Source organism: Rhinopithecus bieti, unplaced genomic scaffold (assembly GCF_001698545.2).
Source record: "Rhinopithecus bieti isolate Rb0 unplaced genomic scaffold, ASM169854v2 scaffold_21542, whole genome shotgun sequence".
Taxonomy (NCBI): domain Eukaryota; kingdom Metazoa; phylum Chordata; class Mammalia; order Primates; family Cercopithecidae; genus Rhinopithecus; species Rhinopithecus bieti.
Window position 1 is genome coordinate 2,543,349 of NW_016810483.1, and position 19,148 is coordinate 2,562,496.

Below are 19,148 nucleotides of genomic sequence, written 5' to 3' on the forward strand. Positions count from 1 at the left end.
ACATAAACAAATGCAAAAACATTCCATGCTCATGGATAGGAAGAATCAATATTGTGAAAATGACCATACTGCCCAAAGTAATTTTTAGATTAAATGCTATTTCCATCAAGTTACTATTGACTTTCTTTACAGAATTAGAAAAACTACTTTAAATTTCATATGGAATGAAAAAAGAGCCAGTATAGCCAAGACAATCCTAAGGAAGAAGAACACAGCTGGCAGCATCACGCTACTTGACTTCAAACTATACTACAAGGCTGCAGTAACCAAAACAGCATGCTACTGGTACCAAAACAGTTGTATAGACCAATGGAACAGAACAGAGGCCTCAGAAATAACACCACACATCTACAACCATCTGATCTTCGACAAACCTGACAAAAACAAGCAATGGAGAAATGATTCTCTATTTAATAAATGGTGCTGGAAAAACTGGATAGACATATGCAGAAAACAGAAACTGGATCCCTTCTTTATACCTTATACAAAAATTAACTTGAGATGGATTAAAGACTTGAATGTAAAACCTAAAACCATAAAAACCCTGGAAGAAAACCTAGGCAATACCATTCAGGACATAAGCATGGGAAAAGACTTCATGATTCAAACACCAAAAGCAATGGCAACAAAAGCCAAAATTGATAAATGGGATTTATAAAACTAAAGAGCTTCTGCACAGCAAAAGAAACTATCATCAGAATGAACAGGCAACCTACAGAATGGGAGAAACATTTTGCAATCTATCTATCTGACAAAGGGTAAATATCCAGAATCTTCAAGGAACTTAAACAAATTTACAAGAAAAAAAACAAAAACCCCATCAAAAAGTGGGCAAAGGAGATGAACAGACACTTCTCAAAAGAAGACATTTATGTGGCCAGCAAACATGTGAAAAAAAGCTCATCATCACTGGTCATTAGAGAAACAAAAATCAAAACCACAATGAGATAACATCTCACGCCAGTTAGAATGGTGATCATTGAAAAATCAGGAAACAACAGATGCTGGAGAGGATGTGGAGAAATAAGAAAGCTTTTACACTGTTGGTGGGAGTGTAAATTAGTTCAACCATTGTGGAAGACAGTGTGGCAATTACTCAAGGATCTAGAAACAGAAATAACATTTGACCCAGCAATCCCATTACTGGGTATATACCCAAAGGATTATAAATCATTCTACTGTAAAGACACATGCACACATATGTTTATTGCAGCACAATTTATAATAGCAAAGATTAGGAACCAACCCAAATGCCCATCAATGATAGACTGGATAAAGCAAATGTGGCATATATACACCATGGAATACTATGCAGCCATAAAAAAGAATGAGTTTATGTCCTTTGCAGGTATGTGGATGAAGCTGGAAACCATCATTCTCAGTAAACAAACACGGGAACAGAAAACCAAACACTGCATGTTCTCACTCATAAGTTGGAGTTAAACAATGAGAACACATGGACACAGGGAGGGGCCTGTTGGGGGCTGGGGAGCAAAGGGAGGGATAGCATTATGACAAGTACCTAATGCATGCAGGGCTTGAAACCTAGATGACAGGTTGATAGGTACAGCAAACCACCATGGCACATGTATACTTATGTAACAAACCTCCACATTCTGCACATGTATCCCAGAACTTAAAGTAAAAATGAAATAAAAATTTTTTAAAGGAAAAGTTAGCTTGGCTTGGTGGCACGTGCCTATAGTCCCCAGCTACTCTGGAGGCTAAGGTGGGAGGATTGTTTGAGCCAAGGAGGTTGAGGCTGTGGTGAGCCATAAATGCACCACTGCAGCCTGGTTGACAGAGTGGGACCCCATCTTGAAAAAAAAAAAAAAAAAACGAAGAGAGGAAAAAAAAAAATGAAGAGAGAGAGAAAAAAACTATTTTGCCAATTTGTGTAAAATTGGGACTTAGAAAGTAGTCCCTTCTCACTGAAAATTAGAATTCTCATAGCATGTGAAACTTGAATGTTGGCTTCATACTGGTCAAGTAAGAGACATTCTTAGTGACGAGTAAAACCAGGAGATTTGCAATTATGACTTTGTTCAGTTAGCAGTTGAAAAGTGCAAACAATTCATCTGATTTCCTGCATTTTTTGATATTATTAGTAGACATAGCTTTTATATTTGCTGAAATTTGCGTGAGGTATACATTAGCTTTAGGAAAGAGAGTGGAAATTTTGTGTCTCAGTAACCAGGTCTAAGTCCATAACCTCCAAAACACATAGAAACCTGGTTCCTTTTGGGGCTAAGGAAAATCATTTGAGTGATTCTTAGTGATGTCAGAGATGTCATGCGGCAGAAAGCCACTTTTATCCTTTTTGAATGTCCAGCGTTGAGCATCTGAAGAAGATGAGGAGGTGTTCCGGATACACACAAGTAGACTGTGTCAAACTGCTTTGTGGGAATACAATCTGTGCAGCCCCACAGGTACCACTCTCAGAAGGATCCTGCACTTGTTCTGATATTCTGCTCTCGCCATCTTGAAATACTTAATCATTTTATCTTTAAACCTGGGTTTTGTAAATGAAGCTTGCAGGGACAATGGAACATGCATGTGAGCAGAGGAGACACAGGCAATACGTATGTCATCATTTCTTGCCACCCCTTCATATATAACCATCAAGAGGCCCCTTGAACACAAAATTGTGGTGGATCCATGGTCATGGGTATTTGGTGAAACTCAAAGTGAGTACAAAGCGTCATGTTATAAAAGCCTCAAGGTTCACAGTGTGCTAGTAGAATGTTGGCATATCAAGAAGTGAAATAAAAATATAGTAGAGTTAGTCTTGTGCAGTTTCTACTGTTATGATAAGGATGAAATACACACACATGTAAAAACTAGGAAATGCAAATTGTTTAATTTTGGTGATTCCACGTATGTGTTAAATACTCCTTTATTTGCATGTAAAACAGTCACTGCACAATACAAACATAAATGGTAAAAAAAAAAATGCCAAAAAAAATCATGCTAATGATTTAAAGTTTTAATTTTAAATCATTTACTTAGAACAACATTAAATGGCAAAAAGAAACACCGTGACTAATTGAGAGAAAGACCTTGGATGAAAGGAAAAGCTTTATATTTTAGTAAATATATTTTCTTCCTTTTTGAGCAAGGAGTCCTACCTATTCACTTTGTGTTGAGCCTTGTGTAGCTGACCCTGGGGTTGATCAGAAGAGGAAGTTAATTATTTAATGGAGATAATTTAATATAGGGAATTGGGTAAACAGATATCAATGGGTTGCAAAGGCAAAAGAGAACATGGAGGTGACAGTAAACTCAGGCAACAGTCAGCACTCCTATGGCAGGGGCAGCAAAGCCAAAAGTTGGGGATATCAACACCTAGGAGTTGAGAGAAGGAACTTTGTAGAGGTCACACTCAGATGTCTACGGAAGGGGGTTTGACTGGTTGGTGCTGGTGCCTTAAGAACTCAGAGGAGCAAGCCCAAGGAGCCAGGACTCTGACCTCAGAGGGGGTGGCACTGCTGGCTTGTGTTGGTGCCCCTGATAGGGTGCAAATGAGGCTGGTTCTGGGAATGCTGGAAGAATCTGGAAACTGGATCAAACACTGCCAGAGCCAACTGCTGATGTGGGAATAGCAAGGGCGGAGGAGAGGAGGGAGGCCTTTCTGCCTCATTGCCTTCCAGTTCACCATTAATGCTCCCATTTGGCCAATCCTAAGAGGAATCCAGTTGGTAAAGGACAGATGGGGTTTGCAGTGTCCCATCCCAGCATTATAAAGCAGATTATACAAGGATGGGATGAAGCTGAGGGACTAACTTAATAACCTACACATGAATTAACCATGTTGAGAGCTCAGGGGATTAATAATTTGTTACAAAAATCAGGTTTTCACTGGTGGCTACATACAAAGCTACAAAGTCCAATCTGAGAAGTTAGTGAGAAGTATCCCCTATGAACCACACCCTATCACCCTGCATAAACAAGTCTAAACATGCATTTCATTTAGGCTCATCAGTTTCCAGCCATGGTGACTTCCGTCTCCTCCGTGAACATATCAAGCCCATTCCCACCCTAGAGCATTCCTAGATATGGAGAACTCTTCTACCAGATATTCCCATGGCTAGCTTCTCACTATTTAAGTCTCAGCCCAAATGTTTCCTCTCTGAAATGCCTTTGGTGATCACAAATAGCAACATTTCCTCCCACCTTGAAGCACCCTCTACCTCATTATTCTCATTTGTCTTGGCAATTATCAACATCTGAATGTGTCTGCTTGCTTGTTAAATGTCTCCCCACACCAGAGGGTCCGCACCATGGGAAGAGAGACATCTATCCTGCTCATTGTCTAGAAGATGCCTGGCACATGCTATGTCCCAAGTGAAATGCTTGTATTCAACTCCAAGTGGGAAAGAATCCTACTGCAAGTATTTTCTATCATTAATATTATTATGTGAAACTGTAGGGTATGGCTAGGAATACAGTACTTTGCTAAAGCGGTACTTATCAATTTTCTGACCATAGTAAACTCTCTACTCTTTTTTTAAAGAATATAATTGAGGATTAATGACTCTCACCTCATGGAAACTTTCTACTTAAGAGGTTCCCAAGTGTATTAGGCCATTCTTGCACTGCTATGAATACCTAAAACTGGGTAATTTGTAAAGAAAAAAGATTTAATTGGCTTACAGCTCTACAGGCTGTACTAAAGCATGGTGCTGAGTATCTGCTTGGTGTCTGATGAGGGCTCAAGAAGCTTACAATTATGGCAGAAGGCAAAGGGGGAGTTGGCATGTCACATGGCGAAAGCAGGAGCAAGAAAAAGTGGGGTGGGAGAGATGCCACACACTTTTAAATGGTCAAATCTCACAAGGACTCACTATTATGAAGACAGCACCAATCTACTCATGGCTTGATCCTCTCCTATGACCCAAGTACCTTTCACCAGGTCCCACCTCCAGTACTGGGAATTAGAATTCGCCATGAGATCTGGGGAGGGACAAATATCCAAACTGTATCTCCAGTGTTTGTGTATGTCCAGATACACTTTTGAGTTCCAGAGTTTTTGGTGACACAAAGAGGTTGAAAGACTCAAAAATGTTTTCTGAACAATCCAGATGTCCATCAACTGTATGAATAAGCAAAACATAGCATGTCATGATGGAAAATTATTTGGCCACAAAAGGAAGTATGGATACACATGCTGCAATATGGGTGAACCTTGAAAAACATTATACTGAGTGAAGAAAACCAGTCACAGAAGACCACATATATTTATATGAAACATCCAGAATAGGTAAATCTATGGAGACAGAAGGGAGATTCTTTGTTGCTAAGGGCTGGTGGAAGCTGGGGGTGGGGATAGAAGAATGGAAGATAAAGAGTACAGGGTTTCTTTTTGAGGTGATGAAAATGTTATAAAATTGACTGCACACATCCTCGAGTATATTAGAAACTATAGAACTGTATGTTTTAACTGCGTGAATTTTGTGAAACATAAATGATAACTCAATAAAGAAAAGTGTTATTAAAAATATGTGTTTTCTGGTTCAAGATGGTGGATGACAATACACATTTATGCTTTCTCTCGCTCTATACCAGGCATGAAGAAACGGTGGCCTATAGACCAGATCAGGCCCATTGCCTCTTAGCCTGTTATGCGTAAGTAAAGTTATATTGGGATGCAGTCATACTCATTTGTTTTTGTGTTGTCTTATGAAGACTTTCTCACTAAAACACCAAAGATGAGTAGTTTCGACAGAGACTTCATGGCCCACAAAGCCTAAAATATTTATTATCTAGCGCTTTAACAGAAAATGTTTGCCCATCCCTGTTTTAGAAGAAAAAGACAGGCAGACAAACAATTGCAATATTATTCAAAGAGTGACTACTTGTTATGCTAAGTGCTGTGCGGCATATTAAAACAGAATATGTTGGAAACAGCCACCTGGAAAATGTCCTAGGAAAATGCAACCCTGTTATAAGCATTTCTTTCTTTTGTCATTACGCTATTCCTTGAATCACTAAATTTCACTGGTTCAAAGACTCCACCAATTATAAGGGGCATCATTTTGTTATACTACTAAAGAAGAAAAAAATGCTTTAGTTAAAGTGTAGCACATGCCTTTCTCACTGCATAGAACTTCTTCTTTACCCTTATTGAAAGAGCTCTTTCAAACTCATTTAAATGGATTTTTATCATAGATCGTTCTTGTACACACACAGAAAAGTAGTGAGCTTAGGAGCAAATAAGGAGAGAAACCTCACTGTGGGTAAGCCCAGAAAGAAGTCCCATGTGTCACATTTGATCCCCTTTTCCATGGCTTCTCTTATTCTCTCCTTTGTTTCTCACCCCCTTTCCCAGTTTTTGATCTGCAAGTCTTTGCTCTGATGCCCCATATTTCCCTTCCTCTGACCATACCCCAAACACGACTTCTTCCCCCCACTCCCTGTCTATTCCTGTCTACTACTTCTCACAGTCACCCACCATCACCCTTCTCCCGCCAAAAGACTCATCACCACTGCCTGAGGATAGTGATTATAAGATGCATCCTGATTTCAGGGAAGGTAAAATATGGAAAGGTATGTGACAGACTTAGTGAAGAATGGTATTGGAGTTTTTGCACTCTAAGTTATAAACCAGATATAGAGAGATATGGGGCAGTAGTGCTAGTGCAACAGATGCTGCTTGAGTGATGAGTTTGGTGGATTTCTGTATGCCTGTGACTAGCTCATAGTCCCTTATTATGAGGAGTATCCTGGTTTCCTAATGGGGCAGCCTGTTGTAATTAGGACATTCACAGTTCATGCTGGAGTTCCAGCGGCTGGAGTGGCCTTTCTGAATTGCAGTTCCTTCTCCAACTGATGGGAGCCCTGCGGAAACCTGCAGTCAAGCTAGATGACACCCACTTTCCTCCACCCTCATTATGCTCTCTATGAGTGGTTCTTAAAGTATAGGTCCCAGACTAGGAGTATCAGCATCACCTGGGTACTTGTTAGAATTACAAATTCTTGGATCACGCCATAGACCCAACTGAATCAGAAACTCTGGGAATGGTGTCCAGCATTCTGTGTTTTATCAAGTTCTCCATGTGCAAGCTCAGGTTTGAGGACCACTGCTTTTTAACCTACCTGGAGTGGGGATCTCTATTATTTATCACCCTTACTGGCCTATAGGCCTCCATCTTCTGCTCCATAGAGATTAAGGGTAGCCAGAGGTGAAAAGAAACCTAGGTTTTAAAAAACTCATATCAGGTAAGACTTTGTTCTCCATAGATGGGACTGCTCAGTTAGAGGAAAGGAACCTATTCTTTTTACACTGTTGGAAGTAGAAAGCTTGTCTTCCCTGGGTGATGTGATAGAACATGATTGATTAGCAACTGTCAACTGGGCAATCAGAGAAGCCCTCAATGAAGAGGTGATGATTAAGTGGAGTGTGAAGGCCAAGAAGACATCAGCTTTTCAAAGACCAGAAGCAGCAGTTTTCTGCCTCCCTATCCACTTCTCCATTTCAGACTATCCTTCACACAGGTGACAAGTTATTATACCTAAAGCATTCATTCATTCATGTATTCTGGAACACTGGTGTTCCAGAAATGAATATGGCTTCTGCCACAGAGTCTATATCACTATGAGATTTAGTCTGCATTCCTCCATGGGCCATCCTTTCTACCCAAATAGTATTTTTACTTCCATCTCATGGCTTTGCTTATGATCCATCCTGCCTGTGTGTGCTTCTTTTCCTCATGTCCAATTTGAACCTACCTATCTATTACTTACTGTGTCACTGTATTAATCACATTAATTATGCTTCTTTCACAAAGCCTTCATACATTTCCACAATTTTTCCTAATCTAAAATATATCAGCACTTCTATACATTGTCCTCATTATACCTGTTATACATTGCTTTAAAATTATTCCCTTAGGTGGTAAGAAACATGGGCCGGGTGCAGTGGCTCGCACCTATAATCCCAGCACTTTGGGAGGTTGAGAAAGTGCATCCCTGAGGTCAGGAGTTCGAGACCAGCCTCACCAACATGGGGAAATCCCATCTCTACTAAAAATACCAAAAAAAAAAAAAAAAAAAAATTAGCTGGGCATGGTGGTGCACACCTGTAATCCCAGCTACTCAGGAGGCTGATGCAGAAGAATCACTTGAACCCTGGAAGTGGAGGTTGCAGTGAGTGGAAATTGCACCCCTGCACTCCAGTCTAGGCAATAGAGCAAGACTTCATCTCAAAAAAAAAAAAACAGGAATGCTTATCCATATATCCTTTCCCCTCGCAGGCACTTTTAAGATTCAGATCACATTCAGGTTTTAATTTTTTTTCCCCGAGTCCACATAGTAGGTATTTAATAAATGCATGTCAAACTCAAATAGGAAAATATGCTTTTAAGTGAGTATTCTAAGGAAATTGTTTGCAGCAGAGTTAGCATCTAATTCATTTTTCCTTATGGACCACACTTCCTGTCTGGTGTATCTAAACATACAATAGAGGTAGGGTTCAGAGGAATCTCAGAACAGGAAGAAACCTATTTGGGATTAAAGGGTTTGCAAAAGGGATCAGCAGAGTAGATTTCTCAGTATTAGTAATCTCATAAATGGGAAGAAAGAAGAAGGGGAAAAGAAGGAAGAAAACTAAGAAAGATAGAAGAAGAGATTGCAAATTGAATGGATTAAAAAATGTTGGCCGGGCGCAGTGGCTCAAGCCTGTAATCCCAGCACTTTGGGAGGCCGAGACAGGTGGATCGCAAGGTCAGGAGATCGAGACCATCCTGGCTAACACGGCGAAACCCCGTCTCTACTAAAAAATACAAAAAACTAGCCGGGTGAGTTGGCGGGCGCCTGTAGTCCCAGCTACTCGGGAGACTGAGGCAGGAGAATGGCATAAACCCGGGAGGCGGAACTTGCAGTGAGCTGAGATCCGGCCACTGCACTCCAGCCTGGGCGACTGCGAGACTCCGTCTCAAAAATAAAATAAAATAAAATAAAAAATGTTAAAGGATTCAATATTTTTAAAAAGTGCAATAGTCATAGTTGAAAAAATTATTCAAAGTTAAAATATTTCTAACCTACCAGTTTGAACGTTTACATAATTATCTGAGAACTAGAAAGATTTCCAAATTACAAAGTAAATGGCCAAACTCAGAGTCATCTCAGACACCTGTTAGCACACACATGCATGATCAGCAGCTTTCCCAGGGTCACTGTGCACATTTTAGAGCAGTGTCAATTCAAGCAGCAAGAAAGCCCTCGTGCCTTAGAAAGTGAAACAAAGGCAAGAAGGTTGCAGCCTTTTGCTTTTGTAGTTAAACCTTTTGTGTAAGGAATCAGACCACTACTGAGTCAGACAGCTGGGTGTCAAATATCGGCTCCATCCGGCACCAGCTGTTTGCCTTAGGCAAATTAGGAGACTGCTCCTGGGCAGCTGGTTTATTAGTATCTGTAGGTTGTTGGGAAGATTAAATGAGATACTGCATGGGAAGCTCTTAGCATAGGGTTTGGAACCTAATGAACACTCAATAAATGCTAACTATCATACAAAAAAGAGTTCTTTTTGTCTAACCACCAGATGAGATTTCCTTCCTTTTGGGTTTGCAGATTCCACTGTGAAATGATTATAAAGCTATTTGCTATCTCACAGCAGAGGCCCGCTTTCACGTTTTTAGCTTTATGAGTTTCCTGGCTGAGGGCTAAGAAATGCTTCATTTGACCAATGTGCCAAACTCATTTCCCTGCTGCAAAACAAGCAACAACAACACAAAAAACACAATAGTGTCCCACTCAGAACCAAAACAAAAGCCAGACAACGGAGGCATTTCTACAGCAAAGAATAATGAGCACATCAAGAAGGTAATTTCTGCCCCAGTCCAGGTGGCCTTCGATGCGGGGGACAGACAGCAGGAGCCATGTTGGTATTAACTTCATAAGAGTAGATAAGTCAGCGGGAGCTACTCAATCACTTGACAGAAGTCAATTCAGAAGGCATCTGAAATGCCTGACTTTAAAGATAATCATGTTAGGAATCAAAAAGGGGTCTAATGTTAGAGTCATGCCTTTCAAATGCAACAAATCATTATACCTGTCAAGATTTATGGACAGATGTATTTATGTTGACACTGGACCACTAACACTTTGACAAATGAGAGGCTTTGACATATACAACAGATATGTCCAAGTCTGTTTCTCGATTAAAAAAAAAAAAGGGATGAAGTAGTGAATTATGACAAGCTGGTGAAATGGGCTGGTGTAGCTCCAGGAGCCTCTGCTGTCCTGGCCCCACCACTGCTCATTGCTCATTGCAGCAAGACCAAACAACAGGAAGCACAAAGGGCTGTTCTCACCAATGAATAAGATTGGAAATGGCTGATCTGAAAGTCTAATAAAGAATGGACTCCCCATGGAGGTTACCCATGCACGGAAACGAGTCTGATTCTTTAGCCCCCAAAGGATTCCTGGCCCTCTGTGAAGGAAGTGAGGAGAATTTGATTAGCAGCTAAGTATCGGAGTGTGGTGATGCTGCAGTGGCCTCGGCTTCTGACTAAGTTTATTAAGGAGGCTAATTCCTATCAGTGAATTAAAGTCAGGGCTTGATTCATACTCAAGCACCTGGAAGAAATTTGCTTTGGAGAAAAAAAAAGGTCTGTAAAGAGACAATTAGATTTATGATCTATCATCAGGAATTTGATAAACTTGAAACAGTCGAAAGAGACCTTCGATGATATTCATTAATGTAACAGAATCCGTAGCATTAATAAGAGGAAACTTTCTAGATGGAATTTTTTTTTCTACCTGCTTGTTTTTGGATATTGTCCCCTGCTTTTTTGCACTAACTCATTCATACCCCTTGCCTTAGGAAAATTCACTCTATAATAATGTAGTCCCTGGATTAAAAGAAGGGATTTCTTTATCACAGGACAACTCAACATGAGCCAAGGCTTTGCCAGGAGGAAACAAGAGACTTGAATGCAGGCAGCGAGCTTCTCCATAGGAACGGAGATTGGATATTGGGTATTACTTGCAGAGAGGGAGAACTTGGCGTTACTGAGTGAGAGGTTTCCATAAGGTACAGCAGACAGCTTGGGTGGAAAATAAAGGCTCAGCCAGTATGTGTCCACACTTGTGCACAAATGCACACACATTTTGAATTTAGATGTGACTATGGAAAACGAGAATAAGAGGAGTGCTGCAGGATACAGACATCAACTATGTCAACATTCATTTATTCATTTAAAAAATATTTATGAACACTTACTGTGCTCCAGGCATCATGCTAAGCCATGGAGATACGCCAGTGGAATATCTCAGGTAACTTGCCTGCTCTCAGGAGCTTAGTCTCAGGCTGTGGCTGGTTCAAGGGCAAGGAGCATCAAGCAATAAATATGGGCAAGTAAGCAAAAGAATTGTGGACTAAGGAAAATAAATGCTATAAAGAAAATAGATACGTGTAGGATGGAGAGTAACTTGGGGGAGGGAACTACTCTAAGCTAAAGGAGGATTTATGCTAAGGTGGCTAAGAGATAAAAGCTGGAAAAAGACAGTGAACCAGTGATGCTAAAACCTGAGTTTACTCAAGAGCAGGCCAGCAAGTTTAAAGGCCCTGAGACAGCCAAGCACTAGGCTTATAGGAGGAATAGAAAGGAAGTCAAGCACGATGAAGTAGCTAGAGTGAGTAAGAGGAGAGAGTGGTGAGGATCTACTTGAATGGTTTTAGCTTAAGAGTGATATCTGATTTTAATTTAAAAAATACATCCTGAGTGCTCCATGAGGGACTGATTAAAGAGAGGTAAGAATGAACGCAGGGAGATTTGTTAAGGCTATCTAGTATTTCAGGCAAGATGATGGCAGCTTGGACCATGTGAATACCATGCAGAGGGAGAAGTGGATGGATTTGGGATTGATTTTGGAGTCAAAACAGACTATAATTTCATAGTTGGTTTATTCTAAGGTTTAATACAGTTTTTTTCCACCATGTACCTAAGATTTATATGGAGATTTATGAAATGGTACCCACACAGTGCTTTGAATTCCTTGGAGGGAAGCAAAGCATTATTATTATTTTCTTTACTCATATTGTGAATTTATTAACTTTTAACTCCTATATTGGGGTAGGTATTTCACTGACAGCTGGGGTCTCATTTAGCTAACCAGGTGCCCATGTTAAACAAAGGTTATATTATTATTGAAGTTATTATTAGAGAAATATAATAGCTCATGTTGAATACCAATAACAAAACCTAATTTCATATAACTCCAGCAGGCAGCCTTAGTTATGGGGCACAGATAGGTGTACTCAGTGAGTGTGTTTCTGATGCTCAATGTCTTCTTTTCTTACCAGTTTTAAGGGGGTTTAAAATCTTGAGTGATTCCAGACCAATTCATTCCAAAGGATAGCTTTGCACAGTTGTCAAAACCAAAACCTTCTCCAGAATTTTAAATGAATCTCTTGAGGGATAGAGGGTTAGGATGTTGACAGGGCAAAAGAAAAAACATCCAAATTAACTGGTCTTTAAGAAGTAATTAAACCCAGGAAATTTGGTTATAGGAGGAAGGGTAATTTTGGAATAGGCTTATGATTAAATTTAAGAAAACATAATAAATGCAGTAAGAATATACATGCATATATTTTTCATAGATTGGAGGACAAAATCAGAGCTAATATATGACCTGAGAACATTCACATCTTCCCCCTCAAGACCCTCCTTCTCCAAAATCAGATCGTACCAGGCATAAAATTCATACAGTCGTGAACACCATTACTTACAATTGTTTTAGAAAACATCTTAGAGCCAGCAAACAGGATAACATGGCTTAATGAGGCAATTGTATGTAGAAACTCTGGCTAATATCTGTGTAAACTACAGTGAAAAATATCCCATAATATAAACTGGGCACTGGTTGAGGACACAGCCACTGCTATTGGTGTTGATGTGCATCAGTGGAGTGCAGCCTAAAAACCTGGAGATGAGTGCTCTCTGGGAGTCAGAAAATCAATAGTTGGAAGATGAGCATTTTCAACAGCATTAACCCAAACAACAAGTCAAATGAGCAGAGGAAGCATTTCCTCCAACTGAGTGATAAGTTGTGAATTCTGGAAAGAGTGAAGCATCCTTATCTTTCTCCAGACCCTTTGCTCTCATTGTCCATGCTCCCCTCTATCATGGCTGACATTGCTATTGTCTTAGTTGCCTACCCAATTTTTGCTCTTCTTTTCTGTTCCTAGAACCCTGATTTTGTTTGGGATGACCATGTGCCTAGGTGAGCCCAGCTTTCAGGTTCTCTTGCAGCTAGGTTTGGCCATGTGACACATTTCTGGTTAATGAGAAATAAGTGGAAATCCTTTGGATAGGGCTTCTTGGAAAGCTTTTGTTTTCCTAATTGAAAAAGGCTGGATTGGCATATCTTTAAACTATTTTTTTAAACCTTTCACCTTTTGTTTTATTGCTCTTCTTTGTACTGGAAATATGGACGTGAAGCCTGGAGATGAAGCAGGATATTAACAGCATGAGACATACAGGACGAGGACAAAATCTCACTAAGGATGGTATATTAGTCCGTTTTCATGCTGCTGATAAAGATGTACCCAACACTGTGTAATTGATAAAGTAAAATAGGTTTAATGGACTCATAGTCCCATGTGGCTGGGGAGACTTCACAATCACAGTGGAAGGCAAAAGGCACATCTTACATGGCAGCGGCAAAGAGAATCAGCACCAAGCAAAAGAGGTTTCCTCTTATAAAATCATCAGATCTTGTGAGGTGAGATGTAGTCACTACCACGAGAACAGTATAGGGAAAACCACATTAAATTATCACCCACTGGGCCCCTCTCACAACGTGAGCAAATTATGGGAGCTACAATTCAAGATGAGATTTGGGTGAGAATATGGCCAAACCATATCAGATGGTGTGGAAGCCAGAAACAGCATGGCAGTGCTGAGCAACAGTAACAATTCTGGGTTGCCTATTTGCAGATTTCTTCATAGGTTTAGAAGCTATGGTTGAGCTCTCTGTTGCTTGTACTGTATACTACCTCGAAACACTCAGCTTGACATTCAGCTTTCACCTCATTTGCAGAGCAATCATCTGTAAGTTTCCCAAGGGCAGGAACAAAACTTTCTTTACCTACAAGCTATCTATGGTGCCAAACTAAAGGCTGAAGACCTAGGAAATACCAAAGTACTTTTAGGTGGTGAAAGGGGGGGATGCAATAAATCAAAGGCTTCTTTTATACCAATGATTCCTAACCAAGATTGCACAACAGATCCACCATGTGTGTAAATATGTGTAGAAATAAGCTCCCAGATGAGTGTGGTGGCTCACGACTGTAATCCTAGCCCTTTGGGAGGTTGAGGTGGGCAGATTCCTTGAGACCGGGAGTTCGGGACCAGCCTGGCCAACATAGCGAAATTCCGTCTCTACCAGAAAATACAAAAATCAGCTGGGTGTGGTGGTATGTGACTGTAGTCCCATCTATTTGGGAGGCTGAATTAGAAAGATTGCTTGAGCCTGGGAGGTGGAGGTTGCAGTGAGCCGAGATTACTCCACTGTACTCCAGCCTTGGTGACATAGTGAGACCCCCATCTCAAAAATAAAGAAATACATAAAAAGAAAAAAAGAAACTCACATACACACATAGGCCCTATCTTCAAACATTTAGATTCAGAAGATCTGAGATGGGACCCTGCCATCTATACAAAAAAAAAAAAAAAAAAAAAAAAAAAAGAAAATTTCTGTAGATGAGATTGAAATCCTTTCTTTGTACAATTGCCAGGAAACTTGGCTTTAATTTTAGTCCCACTACATATACCTATCTGTCTGTTCTCCAAATTTTCCCTTCGAGGAAAGTCTGCCATTCATGGGTTTCCTCAAGGTTTCTGTCATATTTGGCAACTTAATGGCAAGAACCTTTTCCCAACTCCCACATTAAAGCAACCTGTTATTTTATGGTAAAACACAGAGCTTTTTCTACATTAGCCATTTGGGAGGAACATAAATTGGAGCAAGTAAGGGTTAAATCATGAGCTATGCACAGTTGCTCCTGCCTGTAATCTAAGCACTTTGGGAAGGTAAGGCAGGTAGATCTCTTGAGCGCAGGAGTTTAAGACCAGCCTGGGCAACACAGTGAAACCCCATCTCTACCAAACAAAACAAAAAAAATTAGCTGGGTGTGGTGGTGCATGCCTATAATCCCAGCTACCCAAGAGGCTGAGGTGGGAGGATCTCTTGAGCCTGGGAAGTTGAGGCTGCGGTGAGCTGTGATTGCGCCACTGCACTTCAGCCTGGGTGAGCGATCCTGTCTCAAAAAATCACTTGATTAATCAATCAATCATGGCTAGCCAGTCTGGAGCATTTTCGATAAAAAGACTTCAAGTGTATACCTAGTAAGGAGTTAGTATAATCACTTCCCTTAAGTAATTAAATATTTTCAAGGTGGTTAAATATTGGTTGTCTCTGGAAGGGTCAGGTAGGGAGACAGGGGCATCCAATCAGGTAGGAGCACTCGGGGGCTCTAGTGCTATGGGGCTTATTTCTAAAAGTGGGTGCAGTTCCATGGATAATTGTTATCTTTATACCTTGTATATGCATTAGAGATATGCTGTGGGTATCACATTTTGTATAATAAAAATTAAAAATATTGAGCAATTTACGCAATAGGTATCACAACTATTTTTTGATCAAAGAACATAAAAACAAAGTAAAAAACCAAATTTTTTAAAAAAGCTGTGTTTCATACAGATTTTCTCTAATGGTGAATGATGCTAATTTCCAGCTTCAGCATTTTCTTTTCCACTACCTTAGTACACAAATTTCCTTGATTAAGGAAGTCATCTATAATAAAACGAATGCCCTGGCCACATTAGAGAGCTCATCTGTAAAGTAAGTGGCATTTTATTTAGAGTAGTAAGGGTGTAATTACTTTCTATTGACCCTCAATTTACGAAAGGGAGAACAGGTCATGGAAAGTTGTAGATCTATCTTATTTTATTTCCAAACAAATTCTATTTTTATTTTGCTCTCTTGGACCAGGCTTTCCCGGGATCTACACTACAGGAGAGAGATGCAAAAGTATATAGATTCCCACAGAGTGGGCAAACTTGCAATGGTATGATTTCAAAAGCTTACTTACTTCCCGTCCAACTTTGCATCCTCTTCAGCGTGAGAACAGAGAGTTGGACATTTACACGCATGTCTTTCTTTCCTTCTTGAAAGTGATGCAGGATGAGGTAAGGCAGTGATAGGCAAAATTGTAAGGAGTTTGCTCTTCTCCTATCAAAAGTCTGTGGTTTGGCTCCATAGGAAAGAGTTTTGTAATCAATTAGCCAAACTATGAACTCAAAATCCACAACACAGTGCCTCAAACAGTCCATTCCAATCTACCGTGACAAGCTACATGAACCTATTTACCACCACTGGTGAATGTGGAAGGCCAGTTCCTCGAGTGAGTGGGAAATAATGAATTGCTCAGGCACATTCTCAGACGTCTGCTTTTTATGATTCTCCATTTGGGGATGTCAGCTTCCTGGATGGCAGGTCTTTGAGATGTTAAAGACCAAATCCCCTACACTGAATGAGATGACTTCCTCCCGACTTCCTTAAATTGCACAGAACAATAGTTCTCAAAATTAGTATGCGTTAGGAACACCTGGGGCTCCACCTCCATAATCTCAGGTAGGTCTCAGTTGGGGCTCAGGTAATTCTGACATAGGTAGCCCACAGTCTACGCTTTCAAGAACACTACCTCTGGGATGCTCCAGTTCCTCTTTGGAGGGAGACTTTCATTTTTGGTGGCTCTGGGGATGACATACATGGTACAGAGGGGTCTCTTGCCAGTCCGCACTGTTCCTACGCATTTGGCTCAGACCTGAAAGGTGGCACCAGATGAAAGGTTTGTCCTAATTTACCTGCCACTGATTTACTCATTGACCTCTCTACTGCCAAAACAGTAAAACAACAACAACAAAACCAAAAAACAAAACCCCAAACTTAATGAATTCCTGACACATAACAGGCTCTCAAAAACCTGTGGAATGGCTGACCACAGGAATCCAGTTTTACTTCAGGAAAGAGGTCCAAGAGGCCTCCTGGGATATATCTGAGGGTCTTTGAGGTCTTTTATCTGTATTGGGTCTTTAAATAACTTTGTTGGAAAAACAATGTATAAAGATCTCAGGAGCCCACTCCAAAGTCAAATATTGTCAGCTGGAATGTGCTTGGAGTGACTCGATCAGGGGGCTTTTCTGCTACGGAAAACTGGGAAGAGCTCAGCTGTCTACTGACTCAGGACCCCAGCCGCTGTCTGACAACTTCCTTTCTTGCACAAGCTGCCCACTATGCATAAAAGAAAAAAGCTGGCAGCAGATGTTTGCATGAGAGTTGTCCAGTCAAAAAACTGGCTCCAAGTCAAGTTAAAAATAGAGCTTTATAAAATAGATCACACTTGTTCAGTGACAGTTATTCACTGGTCTTTGCATCACCCAGGGTCAGTGTTGCCAGCTACTTTTGATATAGGGAAAGAATTGGCTACTGTTTCCCATGATATCTTTTAAAATGTTAATGCCATATTCTCAGCAAGTTCTCATCCCATGTTACTGTACAGGACATCAGCCTGACATACGTTGGATTGGGACATAAACCATTAATTACCACTGGGTCCACCATCTCCCTCAGGGATGAGTGCATTGTCCAGGTTTGTGGAGAGCCTACTACTACATAATGCTGGATTAAAATAAGCTTTCATCAGTTCAACACATATTTACTGAGACATGCACTCTGCCAGACCTTGTGCAAGGCGCTGCAGAAATAGCAGTGAAACAGCCCCGTGTGGCCTGGCCTCATAGAACTTTTACCCAACTGCTGGAGTTCTTACCTCTTCTGTGCCATAGAGCTCTTTTGAAGTTTGGTGAAACCCATGAGCCCCTTTTCAGAATACTACTTTTAAATATATTAAATACATAGGTTTATAAAGTAAACTAATGATAATGAAATTATTATTTAAATAATGTAAATACTGTGTTATAATTTATATGTGCTTCTTTAGTAATGCACTTTTTTTTTTTTTTTTTTGAGACAAAGTCTCACTTCGCTGCCCAGTCTGGAGTGCAGTGGTGTGATCTCAGCTCACTGCAACCTCTGCCTCCTGGGTTCAAACAATTCTCCTGCCTCAGCCTCCATAGTAGCTGGGATTACAGGTGCCCACCACCACACCAGGCTAGTTTTTGTATTTTAGTAGAGATGGGGTTTCACCACGTTGGCCAGGCTAGTATCAAACTCTTGACCTGAAGCAATCCACCTGCCTCAGCCTCCCAAAGTGCTGGGATTACAGGTGTGAACCACTGCACCCAGCCTACTAATGCACATGTCTAGAAAGTACCATAATTTAGAAATGATGAGCATAAATGTTATTTCAAGAAATCAGCAATATGTGTAATGTGACATAAAATGTCTATGATGTATTGTTGACAAAGTCACAGCTACTGCTAATGCTACTGTGTTTTGTTGCCTCTATTCATACTAGAAAGAAATAATAAATTTCAGTTTGAAGTTAGTGAAAAAAATGATGTAACCTTTTTCCCAATTAAGTTTACAGTCCACCCCCTGAATATCTATCTGTGGATCACTTGGCGGTTTGTCAAGCCAGGTTAAGTATTCTTGGTATTGGAATAGACACTGAATTTGATAATTCTACTACACTATGTCTATAGCTACATATTTATATAGAAATAAAATATGTGGTAGGTTTCGTCATAGAAAGGTATAGGTGCTATTATAACCCCTACTTCAGGTGTTGGCAAGGGAAGGCTGAAATATTTGGAAGAAGTAACAGGTAGATTAGGACATAAAAAATAAGATCAAATGAAGCGAGAGGTGTAAGGAGAGAGAAGTAAGTACTCTTTCAGGCAAAAGAAACCATATATGCAGCGGGGCGCGGTGGCTCAAGCCTGTAATCCCAGCACTTTGGAAGGCTGAGATGGGGGGATCACGAGGTCAGGAAATCGAGACTATCCTGACTAACCTGGTGAAACCCCGTCTCTACTAAAAAATACAAAAAACTAGGCGGGCGAGGTGGCGGGCGCCTGTAGTCCCAGCTACTCGGGAGGCTGAGGCAGGAAAATGGCGTAAACCCGGGAGGCGGAGCTTGCAGTGAGCTGAGAGCCGGCCACTGCACTCCAGCCTGGGTG